At 44.3% G+C, this 15,052-nt stretch overlaps 1 protein-coding gene across 1 annotated transcript in view; it reads right to left on the bottom strand.

Moving 5' to 3' along the window:
* Window positions 1-15,052, bottom strand: part of Tiam1 (T-cell lymphoma invasion and metastasis 1) — a 350,718-nt gene that overhangs the window by 193,082 nt on the left and 142,584 nt on the right. The gene's annotated exons all lie outside the window — the stretch shown is intronic.

Below are 15,052 nucleotides of genomic sequence, written 5' to 3'. Positions count from 1 at the left end.
ATGCCAAGGAGATTTTCAGTGGACAGTCCCTAAGGAGATCAAACAGCTGAGTCGAGGAGACTTCAATGCTCTATGTACCTCTGTGCAGGAATTTTAACCAAACACTCTCCTCTGTCCTGTGCTTTTGCTTTTCTACCTCGCCTGCAATGTAAGCATGTGCTCAATGACTGATGCTAAGTCTCAACTAACTAAGGTGATTTGAACTCATTTCATTTCTACCAAGAAAGAAGACAGAAGGGAGAGAAAAGGAAGTGAAGGGGGAGGGGAAGGGAAGGAAAAGGAGGGGAGGGGAAGAACCGTGAGATCTCACAGGAGATAAAATTAACTTACAAATCATCATCTCCACCATCTTAAGAAGGTAAGAATTAAAAAGGGGAAGGGGGAATACACCACCAGTTGCTACCAATCAACTAAAAAAATAGGTGTAAAAGTACAAAAAATGACCTTTTGGAATCCCAGTAACCCTAACGAAAACAGAGCAAACGGAGTGATAGTTTTTCTTTATCTCTATTTGCAGCAAGTATTCACCTTTCCCCAAAGCACAGAGAGCTGGCGAGGTCGGAGGCAGGACAGAAGACAGAAAACACTCACTGCATTGTAATTTACTAAGTGCAAACCTTGTGGCAGATATCCTACATTCATGGTAAAAGCTCACAACAGCACACACACACACACACACACACACACACACACACACACACACACACACACACACACACACACACACACACACACACACACAAGCAGCTTTCATTATTTCCAAATCACAGTTGGGGAACTGTAAGTTCAGAGAAGTTAAGCAACTCTCATGAGTCCACACAGCTAAAAGAACAGAGCTGGAATTCAATTCAAGCATTCTTCCCTCACTGCCACAGATTCAGAAAGAAGTTTTTTTCTAAGGAAACTTTAAAAGCCTCAGACTCATGCATTAAATATGAATCAAAAGGAAATGTTCTTCCCCAGTCATTACAAGAAATTTGCTCCACTTCTGTACAAGGTAAATGTGTATTGTCAAGCAGGTTGAATGCAACTACAATTCACATTAAAGTCCCAGTAAGCCCATGCATAATCAAGGTAGATGTTTCTAAAACAATTTCTCAGGGTGTGCCCCAGTGAATACAAAAGCCACCTTGGAACTATTTGGCCCACCATGGAGGATGCTCACCACGCAATTATGTTTAATGAAATTGAACAACACAATCTACATCAAAGGTAAGTACATAATGTCTTCCTCGTTCAGCAGAAGGACACAGTAGCTTCTTTTCCAACGCTTTTTTGACAGTATCTCATGAAGCAGAGTTTGTCAAATGCACAGAAATTCAAGAAAGGAAAGAGGTGGGCTTTGTGCTTGAAGTTTTCCAAAGATGTTTTTCCAAAGCACAAACAGAACAGGCAACACATTAGCAAGACCGATTGGGAAAATACTGCTCTGTGGTACAGCACTTGACCTAGAACACAGAAGGCTCTCAGTTTGGTTCCCAGCAACACAGACAGACAAGACATCTCAAAAAATCCCTGCCAGGAATAATAAAGGAAATCCTCTTATAGATGCTACAGTCTTTAACCATATTATGAAGTGATATTCTGTACAAGTTTATACCAACAAATTTAAAACAATGTAAACTAAGAAGATTCTGATAAAAATTTGTTACTACAACAAAAAAAAGTTTAGCAGTGGTATACACATTATACAAACTGAATCTACAAGTTAAAAATACAAAATAAAAACGCAAAAAATGAGAACCAAATCAGGTCACCTATCTGGGGGAAGAGGGACTGGAGGAAAATGGTAACAATATGGCAGTGTTTGGAGCTTTTCTTCTACCTCCATAGTCACAGCCCAATTCCAGCCACTGGCATGGCAACATCATCTAACAGTCCCCAACGGTAACATCAAAAGGCCTTGAGTCTATGATTCCTGCAGCCCCTTTCTCCAGCTAAGGGTTATGGGCACATAAAGCCCCATGCATTAGTCATTGTCACGGGCACTATCATGGGATCCACATTGGTGGCCTTTCCTGTTGGGTGAGTTGCTCAAGGATCCTTGGGAGTAGGTGAACAGCCGACACACCTCATGTCAGCATCCTGTGTGGTACACCTGCTGGCTCCGCTTTGAAGACCCACAGGAACAAGAACTCAGAGCTCTGGCAGATTTGATGGTATCACACCCTACCGCCTGTTGTTCCTCCCTGGGAGCGGTTTGGTTAAGGAGTTTGTATCTTTAACTTCAAGGAAGTGGGAAGCTTACCGCAATCTAACAGTGGCTCCAGCAGTAGTGTCGCTCCACCTGGAACATGTAGGTTGAAGGTAAACTGAGAAAGCTAGCTTCTACTCCTCTGCTTCTAACACAGGGATAAAAATCATCTACTAAGCCAGGCTCCAATGGCTCAAGGAAGCCAGTGGAGGCAGGAAAATCTATGAGACTCTTATCTCCAAGTGATAGTAACACACAAATAGAGGCTTTAGAGTGACAGCTGAACAAAAAAGCAGAATGAGAACATGAGCCTTGAGTTCAAGCCCAAGTACGTACACACACACACACACACACACACACACAAATCATCTACTAGGAGAGAAATGCTTGCAAGCAGAATATTTGGCTTGCTACATACAGTAAGAACCAGACACTATCTCACCCCCATTTTCTGGCCCTAGAAGTTGGGTGATTCTCTACGAATTTTTTCAGGAAGAATTATCTTACAAAAGAAAACAAGCAAAAACAAACTCTAGGCTCCAAGTGTCGGTAGGTATGTGGCTAAGCTGCTGATGGAATCTGAGGTAAACAAGTAAACAAGCAGAAACCCCCAAGGCTCCACTGACAGCCAAGACCCCACATTGTCCAAGAACACCTGAAGAGCACTGGTGAGAAACTTCAGAGGCAAGTTTAAACTTTGCTGAGACATTGTCAGTTGCAATGTCCCAGCCCCAATGCCACCCTCCACCCAAACTTCCTCCCCACGCCCGACCCGAAAGTCACTTAAGTAAGATGGGGGGGGGGGGAGGGTTAGAGACACCAGACAACAGATAACACACCCATAACACAGAAGCTTTGAGCTCAACTAACTTAATCTAACACAAAATGAATAAGAAACCAAGACTTCCAGGGCCTCCTTGAGATGTCCATGCAATCCTAAACCTTAGCTCCAGAGTATTCCTTTCCAGTCAACATTTCTCCCTGGAATCTCAAGCCTCTGTTGAAGGCTGAAGAAGGGACGTTTTCCACTGGTATTGCCTTGAAACTGCCCAAGGCACCGCAGGGCAGCAAAGGCAGGAGGCATCTTTGGTGTGACTTCCTTTTTTAAAAAAATCATTATTATTAGCTTTGTACAAAGGGGGTTCAATTCAACGTGTCGGATGCTGAGTGAGTTACAGCGCATCTGGATCAATGCGTTGAATGACTTTGTTCCTCCATCCAGCAGTCTCCATCCTGACCCCGTGTTCCCCTCACGCTTCCAGGAGGCAAGTGGGAAATCTCCACGAGCACTCACAAAACGCCAAAGCCCCTTTACCCTGAAGCCACACACAGTCAGCCAGACACACGCAGCACCCCTGGGGCGCAGCATGGAGACCAGCCGGCGCGCCAAGGCGCAGGGCAGAGCCAGGGATCTCCCGGACGCTCGGGGTCCCCAGGCTGGGGACCTCTCCCCTGGGTCCGTGACTCACCTTGCTTATCCAGAGCCACACACCACCGCTTCCCCAAAACAGCACACACAGGGAGCGATCCACCCGTAGACGAATCGATTTTAGGATTTAAAGCTCCAACCCAGCACAGCAAGGCGCACACGTCTCCCTCCCTTCCAGCTTCCCATCCCTCGGTTCCAGTAACAGAAAGGAGGAAGCGGCAGCCTTCCCCGACTGCCTGCGGGCGAGGGGAGTGGGTGTAACTTGTGAAGTTTCGTGCTAGGAGGAATCTGGTCTTTGGGGTGTGTTGGAAAGGGCCCCAGACTCCTCCTCCTCCTCCTCCCACCCTCGCCTTCTTCCTCTCCGCCTCCTTCTCAATCTACTTCTCGCCTTTGGCAGTCACAGTGCTTAGAATCCAGCTTGCTGTCACTCAGCCCAGTACCCTGGGCTCCGCATCCTCTAGGGAAGTTGATTTCTAATAGGGCTTAACCATTTTGTAGAGGACCCTGGACGTCCTGCCCAAAGCACAAGTTCCTGTCGGGTTTTGGGGGGTTTGTTGTTGTTCTTTTTGCTCATTCGTGATTTTTTTTTTAAAAGAACAGAGTCTCTTGAAGGATTTAAATCTTTGCCCCTCCCTCAAACCTCTTCACTGGTAAAGAAACCTATATTTACCAAGTGGAGATCTAATTTTTTTTTTTGGTCCAGTTGTGGGGCCTGAACTCTGGGCCTGGGTGCTGTCCCTCAGCTCTTCAGCTCAAGGCTAGCATTCTACCACTTGGGCCACAGCACCACTTCCACCTTTTTTTTTCTTTTTGTTATGTGGTGCTGAGGAATTGAACCCAGGGCCTCAGGCATGCAAGGCAAGCGCTTAGAGCACTTGAGCTGAAGAGCTGAGGGACAGCACCCAGGCCCAGAGTTCAGGCCCCACGACCGGACACCCCCCCCCAAAAAAAATGTAGGGGACAGAGAAGTCTTATCAAGGATTATCTTTCAAAGGGGTCACATTGGTCAAAATGCATTGTACTCATAAATTGACACATTAAATCGAAACCCCTTCATATAACTACTGAAAGATCATTAAATAAATAAAATTCACTACAAAGTTTCTCAGATATATGAAAGTATATTTGAAAACAGTACAATAAACACTCAAGTCCTATAATGAAAAATTTAAATTAGCAACATCAAGCTATACATCAAGTTTACATCAAGCCACATGTAAACTCCTCCTTAAAATACTTTCCCCCTGAACTGTCCCTCTAAAAAGAAAAAGTGCCATATGTTTGATTTCCCATGAGCACTTTTACATCAAAGTTTCTAGAAACTATAAAGAAAATCCAGATTCAATGCACTCCAATGGGTCTCCCTCTGCTGGCGTTGACCTGGGTTTCCCAACAGAAGTTTCATGCAATCAAACTTGATATGACTACCAGTTCAATGAAGCCTCAGGTGGCTGGTGGGAAAGATTGAAAGAAATCCCAATTGAAGAAGGCAGTAAATCTGGAGAGACAAGTGAGAAGCAGTGTCTGGAATGATTGAAGCACTCAAGGATGAAATTGATGGATTAATAAATCATTAGCATTTCATAAGGATACTGACCCACACTGCAAGGGGCTTTCCTCAAAGACAGAGGCTACAAAAATAAAAGCACAACATTCATTAAAGAAGTCATCATGACTCAAACACCAGCTAGTTAGGCTAAGAGCCAGGGAACATTGAGATAATCAGTGTGGTAAAAGCCATGATGCCCTCACCCTTGACTCAAACACACACATACACACGTGTAAACATGGAAAAAGTGAGGTGTAGCTCATCTTTACATTCTAGATAATATGCATAGAGTCTAAAATAAAGAGAAACTTAGTAACTATTTAGTAAGTGAAGGATACAAACAAGCAAGTGCTGGTGGAGGCTTCCAAAGCAGCAGAATGGCTAGACACCAATGGTTCACGCCTGTAATCCCAGTTACTCAGGAGGCTGACATCTGAGGATCACAGTGCAAAGCCAAACCGGGCAGAAAAATTCAAGCGACTCTCACCTCCAATTAATGTAAAAAAAAAAATTAAAAAGCAAGAAATGGAAGCATTTAAACCAGTTATGGTAGAAAGAGAGAGAGAGAGCGCAAGCTGAGCAAAGGCACAGGACCCTGAGTTCAAGTTCCAGTACTTATCCCCCCTCCCCCCCCAAAAAAAACCAAAACAACAGAATAAAGAGTATTTACATAGAGGAATAGTCCTTAGCCATAAATGATTTTGCCAAGGGAACATTTGACAATATCTGAACGGTTTTGGTTGTCTCATCTAGTGGTAGAAATCAGACAGTGCTGCAAAGGATCACACTGTAATAAGATCCCTCCCTCCCACAGTGCCACGAAGAAGAAACTGATTGTCTGGGGCCAGTAATTCACCCCTATAATCCTAGTTACTCAAGAGGCTGAGCTCTGAGAATCATGATTCAAGTCCATCAAACTCTTATCTCCAATTAACTAGCAAAAAGCCAGAAGTAGAGCTGTGGCTTAAGTGGTAGAGTGCTAACCTTGGGCAAAGAGCTAAGGGACAGCACCTAGGTCCCTTAGTTCAAGCCCCAGTACCAGTGCACACACATACACACACACACACACACACACACACACACACACACACACGGTATCTGCTATAGAATCAAAGCTAGCATAGTGGGAGATAAGAGACAGAGGACAATAAGAAATGAGAAAGATACAGAGAGAAAGGAAGATCTGTGGTAGGCCTATCAGTCATTTCTATATTGACAGTCATGAGCACATGCTGGAAATGCTCCACTTCAAACAGGAAGGACATTTAATCTCATTAGTGCTCATGGATAAGAATATTATACAGTGTTTACAGGAAGAATATGAGCCAAGGACCAGAGGGGTATGGTGGGCTAACAGAAGCTTTTCCTGTCTCATCTACATAGTATTTTCTTATAAAAAGCACTATGGTGGCATTCCATCATCTCATGAATTTTCTTCCTAGAAAAAAAATTCAAAATATTCTCTCCTAGCTAGTTTAAAGTCTACATAGTTATTGACGAAGTCACTCTATGAGGCAATAGAACTCAACCACTGTAGCCATGGATAGCCCTCTCCTATTCTTCCACCCCTCTGATCCTTTACCTACTCCCTCCCCCCCCCCCCCCCCCACTTCCCCTTAGCCTCCAGTAACCAATATTCTATTCCCTAGCCTAAGAAGTGCAATTTCATAGATACATGTATTTTGTTTTAGGGTTTTTTTTGCTAGTGTCTTTATTTCTCCTTAGAGGGACAGAATAGATTTCGTTATTGCTCTGAAGCAGGGCAGAAGACAGCAAGGGTTAGTTCCTCTTAAATCAGCCCAAAGCCATAAAGTCACAATGCCCATCTCCTTCCCCACCTCCAATGTGTGAAACTAGTGTGCCCTACAGCTGACCTAGAGACCCCAGAGGGGCTCCTTGAGTTCTAGCCTGAGCACAAAATTTGCATAGAACACCTGCTAAATCTGGCTGGCAGATTTCAAAAGACTAAAGGCTAACTTGACACAGGAAAAGCCCACCAGGGCGGGGCGGGGCTGAGATATTCTTCACACATCCTAGACAAACAGGAACAAGGAAGATTCTTATCCCAGCTTCTCAAGCCAAGGTCTAGAAAGCTGCTAGCTTTGATCCTAATACACCTCCTGAATTTAGACAGTTAAAAGAGAAGCTAGTTACAAGCCAGACCCAGAGCAATGAAGTCATGTATGAATGTACAATGTCTCTGAACCACAAAAATGTAACCAGTAGAGGGAGCACAATTTGTTATTAATTTTTCAAGATCAGTATAGACCAGGGAATGATGCTAAATGACTCGTTATAAAAATAATCACATATTAAGAAAAGTAAGCAGGGCACCAGTGGCTCACACCTGTAATCCTTGCTACTCAGGAGGCTGAGATATGAGGATCACAGTTCAAAGCCAGACCTGGCAGGATAGTCTGTGAGACTCTTATCTCCAATAAACCACAGGAAACCAGAAGCGGCTCTGTGGCTCAAGTGGTAGAGCTGAGGGACAGCGCCTATGCCCAGAGTTCAAGCCTCACAACCAACAAAAAAGAAAAGAAATGTGAAAAGATTCAAAGAGGGGGATGATCCTGGGGCTTGAAATCCGGACCTGGGCACTATCCCTGATCTTTTGTGTTCCAGATTATTACTCTACCACTTGAGCCACAGATCCACTTCCAGCTTGTTTTTTTTGGGGGGGGGCATGCATAATTTATTGGTGATGAGCGTCTTACAGACTTTCCTGCCCAGATTGGCTTTGAACCACTATCCTCAGATCTTAGTCTCATGAGCAGCTAAAATTACAGGCATGAGCCACCAACACCTGGCACAAAAAGATTTCTGTAAAAATATTTTTGAAACACTAGAACCTGTGACACCTTTAAAAGGTCTTTGTATTACCAATGAATATTGATGGAACAGCTGGATAAATAAACAACAGAAAACCCCATTTGGAAATCCCAGCTACTTGGAGGTGTAAACATCAAGGAACACAGTTTAAGGCCAGCCTAGGCAATGTTAGTGAGACCCCCCTATCACAAACACAAGCCCAACATGGTGGTACATGCCTGTAACCCCAGCTACTTAGGAGGCAGAGATAGGACTGCATTTTGAGCAAACCAGGGCAAAACTTTAGCAAGATCTTACTGCCAAGACAAGCTGGGAGAGGTAATGCACTCCGGTAACCCAACTCCAGAGTCCTTTGACTGTGTGTCCATCTGTGACCAGCCCAGGCAAAAGTGCAAGACCTTATCTGAACATCAACCTAAAAGCAACAGGAATGGGGCCAAGGCTCCAGTGATGCTCTGTGCCTGCCTATCAAGTGCAAGGAAGCCTCCTCCCAGTTCAGACCCTTGTGCAAAGAGCAAGAGGAAGAGAAGGAAGAGGAAGAGAAGTAGAGAAAGATAACATTCTGTACATGGGGGGTGGGGAAAAGGACTGAAACTCTCCATTTCCTATTAAATTCATAAAAACGATAGAGAACTTTGTTTATGCCTGGTTTCCTCAAACGTGTTAACTCTGGCCAGGCGCCAGTGGCTCTCGCCTGTAATCCTAGCTATTCAGGAGGCTGAGATCTGAGGATCATGGTTCAAAGCCAGACGGGGCAGAAGTCTGTAAGACTCTTATCTCTCAGAAAACCAGAAGTGGCTCTGTGGCTCAAGTGGTAGAGGGCTCACCTTGAGCTGAAGAATGGTGCCCAGAGTTCAAGCCCCACAACTAACAAAAAAAAAAAAAAAAAAAGGTGTTAACTCTGTTATTAGCTTGCTCTTTTATGCATCAGGTCTACAATAGATGACTTTTGAAAGTCCTTTTAAATTGAGCTCTCCATGACACAAATGCTATTAGGTAACTGTCTTCTGGATTATTAGACAAGGACCTTCAGAACCAACTAGCTGAGGAATCAAGAATCAGGTGACTTTCCCCAAGATTGGACAATGAGCTGAACTCCCAGAGAGCTAAGAGGGTTCGCAGAACCAGGTAAGGAATGTTCACGCTCCTACCATCACCTAGCAACAGCCTATCAGTAGCAAGGCTGAGAAGGTGTGCCGTTCTCCCCAGTTATGTGATGCTCACTGTGTTAACTCATTAACATATTCAAATGATCAGAACCAAACAAAACCTCCATTACTCAGCCCTTCCAACCAAAATACCACTGACTCTATGGTACCACAATGGAAAGCTAGATCGTTTCTTAGAGGTACATTTGGTTTTTATTGCTGATTGTTGAGGGAGGGAGAGAGGGAGGGAGGTAATAAAGGAAGGGAGGAAGGAAGGAAGGAAGGATCTGGTTAGAAGACTACTGATGGAATCATGGTACCCACTCCCACAATGGATCACCTGAGGATGAGCTCAGGAAGAGGGCACAATTGAGATCTTTGATTTAGCACAGGGTAGTACCTTCTGCTCTGTGAGAGACAGGCAAGTTTCACTCTTCCGGAAGTACATGTACCCATAAAATTTGATTTGATATGAGAATTTCACAATTTCACATTAAACCTTGATCCAACCAAACTTGGAGACTCTCCTCCATCTGAAAACTCTAACAAATATACAAAACCTTCCTTAAAAAATAAATAAAAGAAGTCTGTCCCAAAAAGACCAAGCAAACTCGAACAACCTTTAAATGCCACCCCCAGAATGACTGGGTGATCAATTCTTTCAAATTCTCCCCATGATCAAATCATCATGTTCAATTTACTTTTCCCTGACTTCCTAGTTTGCTTCTAATTCAATTTTTCTATGACCCTTAAACTCCATTTCCGTTACTGTCTCCATTTAGATTTCCTTGCAGAACAACTCTGACAGACCAGAGTTGAGAGTTTCAGCACTCATTTATTTGGAGCGCCACATACTTGGAACCAAATGCAGGTCTGTAATGGGAAGGGTGGAAAGACAAGAGGTGCAATCTGAGGATAATGGAAACAAAGAAAGCAAAGGAAAAACCACGAGTCTTAGCACCCACCAGCAATACAGACCAGGTGCTGTCCTGCCCACACAAACTGTGTTGCCTGCTGATGCCAACGGCACCGTGCCTTGCACAAGATGTACGTGTGGCCCATGGGGGCAGAGCATCTGGCCTCTCCCGGATCTTTTAGACACTTCTCTGATTGGCAGCAATAAGTAATGGTAACTGGTATTAGCATCAAGAATACGGAGTTACTAAAGATAGAACTAAGAGGGCAAGTTTTGATCTCAGGTCCTGCCATCTCTCCAAAGAATGCACAGGCAGCAAAAACTTCTAGTACTTAGCACAGTCTCTTGAATAAGCTATGTTGAGGAGTTCTCCCCTGGGATCTGGAGGGCAGTCCTTTGGTCAAGGAAGAGGCATGGGTGTGAAATAAGACCAGCTGGGCACTGGTGGCTCAATCCTGTGTAATATGAGTAGGCTGAGGTCTGAGGATCATAATCTGAAACCAGCTTGGGCAAGAAAGTCCATGAGCTTCTTATTTCTAATTAGCCACCAAAAATCTGGAAGTGAAGCTGTGGCTCAAATGGTAGAGCCCAGCCTTAAGCAAAAAAGCTAAGGCTAGTGCTCAGGCCCTGAGTCCAAGCCCCAATACTGGCACCAAAAAGAAGGAGGAGGAAGAGGGGATGGAGGAGGAAAAAGAGGAAGAAGAGAAGGAGGTGGAAGAGGAGGGGAAAAATGAGAAAGAAGAGGAAGAGGAAGAAGGAAGGAAGAAAGGAAGGAGAAGAGGAGGAGGAAGGAGAAGAGCAGGAGGAGGAGAAGGGGAGAGGAAGTGGAGAAGGAAGAAGAGGAGGAGGAGGAGAAGGCAAAGAAGAGGAAGAGGAGGAGGAGGAGGAGGAAGAGGAAGAGGAAGAAGAAGAAGGAGGAGGAGGAGGCAGAGGAAGGAGGGAGGGAGGGAGGGAGGGAGGGAGGAAGGAAAGGAGGAAGGAAAGTAGGAAGGAAGGAAGGAAGGAAGGAAGGAAGGAAGGAAGGGAGGGAGGGAGGGAGGGAGGGAGGGAGGGACAATGACAATAACAAGCAGGTTCAAATCCAGGCTGCACCAGCAACCCAATGAATAATTTAGAATATACCTCTCCATTTCTCCTCCAGTGACCCGGGCAGTCTCAGCAGTGGGGCGCATAGCAAAGGCGGGCTTTATATAAGGCAGCAGGCCCTGTCATGAGGGCTACCCAGCCACACGCAAATCCCCTGCACTAACCAAAGTTAGGCAGGCAGCAGTTATTTTTGTTCACCATAGGATAAAATTGTTTCAATATTTTTTCTATTCAAATCTAATGGTAAATATGATTTGACATTTTTCTGGGCTCAAATGTATTACAGGATAATTCAAAGAAGGAAGGTAGGGAAAAAGATGAGCTTGTGTAGGAGGGAGACACCACACACGAGTACAACGGTGACAAAGGGACTACTCCCAGAGGTCTACTGGTGACACCGTACACTGGGCAGGGTTCTCAGCTAATGACTGGCATATGACAAAGTAAGATTAAGTGAGTTGTGCTGAATAATGGTTAGGAAACATACTAATGAGAATGCACATGTCTTGTTTCTGGGAATATAAACTTGTGTTGTACGGTCTCTAGAAGCACTTGGGAATATTTTCTCTCATGTAAAGATTATTTCAATCTGAAAATACAACCATATTACAAGGAATACCTAGACAGGAGAATAGTTATAACCCGTGTATGTAAGACCAGAAAGGGGGTCTTCGATAGTAACTACAAAGTGAGATGGATGAAGTTACTCGCTCAGGTTTCCAGGTAAAAGCATCGATAGTCCCGCCCAGATCCAGGTAAATAAAGTCTTCTGTACATTCCACCACTCCATTACCTGCCTGAAATAGTTTCCATAAAACGAGCATTAAATATACTATATGTTTCTATAATGTGAGGCCCTTACCTAGTTCAAAAGGCATAAAAAATTAAAAATAATGTTGGCTCAGTGGGAGTGTGCTTGCCTCCCATGCATGAGGTCCTGGGTTCGATTCCTCAGCACCACATAAACAGAAAAAACAGGCAGTGGTGCTGTGGTTCAAGTGGTAGAGTGATAGCCTTGAGCTGAAGAGCTGAGGGACTGTGCCCAGGCCCAGAGTTCAAGCCCCATGACTGGAAAAAAATAATAATAATGTTCATTGAGCCCATTCAAAACTAATAAGTGAATCATAATAAGTGAGTGCATGGGAAGTTTCTTGGCTCCATCCAAAAAAGCAAGCAGGAGGCTCAGAGACCTAGGACACTGTCACACCAGGATGGCTGGGGGCAATGTGACTCAGCAGCAGCCAGCATTCTCCAACACACTTCTGAGGCCCGCCCAGCCAGACCTCAGGGGAAGCCTGGGAGGGACAATGGACAGAGTCACACCCATCAGCTGGGTTGCCATAACAACCTGGATAAAGGCAAGGACTTCCCTGAGTCCTCCCATTGGACTTAGAATTAAAGCATGTTCTTATTCATTCTGTAAAACACCATCATTTTCTCAGATACATCTGGCAGCTTTATTCACAACAGCCAAAAGTTGCAACCAATACAGGTGCCCACTGCCAAAAGACAGGATAAACAAAATAATGTCTACCTATGCAAGAAGAATATGATTCAGTCATTACAAGGAACAACAAACTGAACAATATGGCTCATATCTCTAATCCTAGGTATTCAAAAGATGCTAAAATCAGTAGGAATGAGTTCAAGGTTGCCCAAGGAAAAGTTTTTAAGTCTCACATCTCAAGTGAAAAAGTTGAATCTGGTGGTACACATCTATCATCTCAGCTACTAGAAAGCATAAATAGGAGGATTGTGGTCTGGGCCTACCCAGGCAAAAAGTGAGACCCTATTTGCAAAAATAACTAAAGTAAAATTGGCTCAAGAGGTACCAGAGGCTGTGCAGTAAGTGTGAAACCTTGAAATGAAACACCAGTACAAGAAGAAGAAGAAAGAAGCAGGAAGGCAAAGAAGGCAAAGAAGAAAGAGGAGGAGGAAGAAAAGGAGGAAGAAGAGGAAAAGGAAGAGAGGAAGAGGGAGAGGAAGAAAAGGGAGCCTAAAAAGTACTACGATGTGAATGAGCCTTTAAAAGAAGTATTGTGCTAAGCAAAATAACCCAGATACAAAAAGAATAAATATTGATGGGTATGGGCAGAGACAGTGGACAAGGTTATACAACATTGCAAATGTAGTAAGTGCCATTGAAGCACACACTTCAAAAGACTTCAAGTGTCACAGATTTATATTAAGTAGATTTCACCACATTTTTTTCCCTAAAGACTTGAAAGAAGAGCCAACCATTTGGCTTGGGTGTAAGTAGCTTTAGAAAACACATTTGCTTAAAAACAAAAGTAATCAAAACTGTAATCTCTGAACATTCACCACGCCTTAAAAATGTGCCTCCTCCCCCTGTCCTGACACCACCGTCTTTACCACACACCCAAGAAGACCAATTTTCTCTGAGATGAAATAGGATTATCTGAACTATCAAATTAAATCATTCAAAATTATGAAAATAAACCGAAGGCACGCCCTGTGCCAGGTGTTACCACGGTCTCTCTGGGGTCTGTTCACACCAACCCAGCCCAACCTCACCTTTAAAGCAGCCTGAGAGACCTGAGAGGGGCAAAAATGAGTCCAGAAGAAATGGATCAAACCAAAATTATCCACTGAAAACATCAAGTGGACCACAATCAGTGTACCCTAACCGTTGAGAGTACATAGCACAAGGATCCAAACAAGGGTGGCAGGCATCTAAGGAGAGTTCTAGATGAACCAGGAATGCCTTTTCTTCTCCCCAGCTTATCATTTCATCCCTACAAAGCCTCAGTCCCTCATAATGTCATTTCCCACTGAAGCTGTACAAGGACAACTTAAAATGACGAGTCCGGGTTTCCTTTCACACTGTTTACTCCATTATACTGGAGACTGCTCATTCATTTGACCAGTTTGACAAGGTAGTAACATTCGCTAGATCCATTTCATAGATAAAGAGACAGAGGCACAGAATACTTCACTGGAAGGAAGGTGGAAGGCAGGTGTGGCACTCTCCGCTGCTCTTACCCCCATTACTGCATGCAAAATCCCATCTGGCCATCATATGGACCTCAGCATTCTCCCAGTCACCGTATTTGTTTTTATTCTTAAAACTATCCCTTTTGTTATTATTACCGTCAGGTTCTGGGATCACAAGTCAGGTCACTCAGCATGAATCCTAAGGCCAGTTCTTACTCTTAAGAGTTATGACCTCAAGGTCAAAGGTCAATGGTCAAAGGTAGCAGGCAGACAACCTAGCCTAGACTTTGTCATTTTTGGGGTTCCTGGAAGTTAAGCGGGAGTGGGCCTGAGAAAGATGAATGAACAAGGTATCAAACTTGAGCAAATAAAGTGGAATAGCAGGGAAAGAATATGCATAATGCATGTGTAGGACGTTTGTGAACGTAATCACTGGCCAATTCACACACAACCAAATTCTCCCACAAGAGGCAAGTTCAAGGTCTGGATGGAGATAATGGACCATTTGGTGGCTATTTCATACTGACCTATTTACACCACCTCCTGCAAGTGTTGTTTCATAATCAACAGAAATACATAATGTGCAGAATCTTGCTCACAGCTCAACCACCTCATGCTCTCCCAGGCTTCCCAGTAAAACCACGTGGTGACTCATGGGGTGACGCACTGCCCCTGGCACAGGTGCAAGGACTAACACAGGCCTGCTGCTCTGCTGTGGGGCAGGCAGGCTCAGACATTGCTCCTATCACCTGAACCACCAAAGCCCAGCCATCACTCTCCCATGCCTAATTTCTGAAAAAAGTAATTTCTCACCATTGGACCACAATGGAGACAATCTGCCAAGCTGAGAATCCTTGCAGGTAGGCTGGGCTGGAGATAAACCATCTCTGACTTTTACTTTCTCAGCTCCCCACAAGTCCACACACCTTGGGCTTATGATTCA

The sequence above is a fragment of the Dipodomys ordii genome, unplaced genomic scaffold, assembly GCF_000151885.1.
Source record: "Dipodomys ordii isolate 6190 unplaced genomic scaffold, Dord_2.0 Scaffold104, whole genome shotgun sequence".
Taxonomy (NCBI): Eukaryota; Metazoa; Chordata; class Mammalia; order Rodentia; family Heteromyidae; genus Dipodomys; species Dipodomys ordii.
The sequence above is the reverse complement of the archived record's forward strand: the minus strand, read 5'-3'. Positions and strand labels throughout refer to the sequence as shown.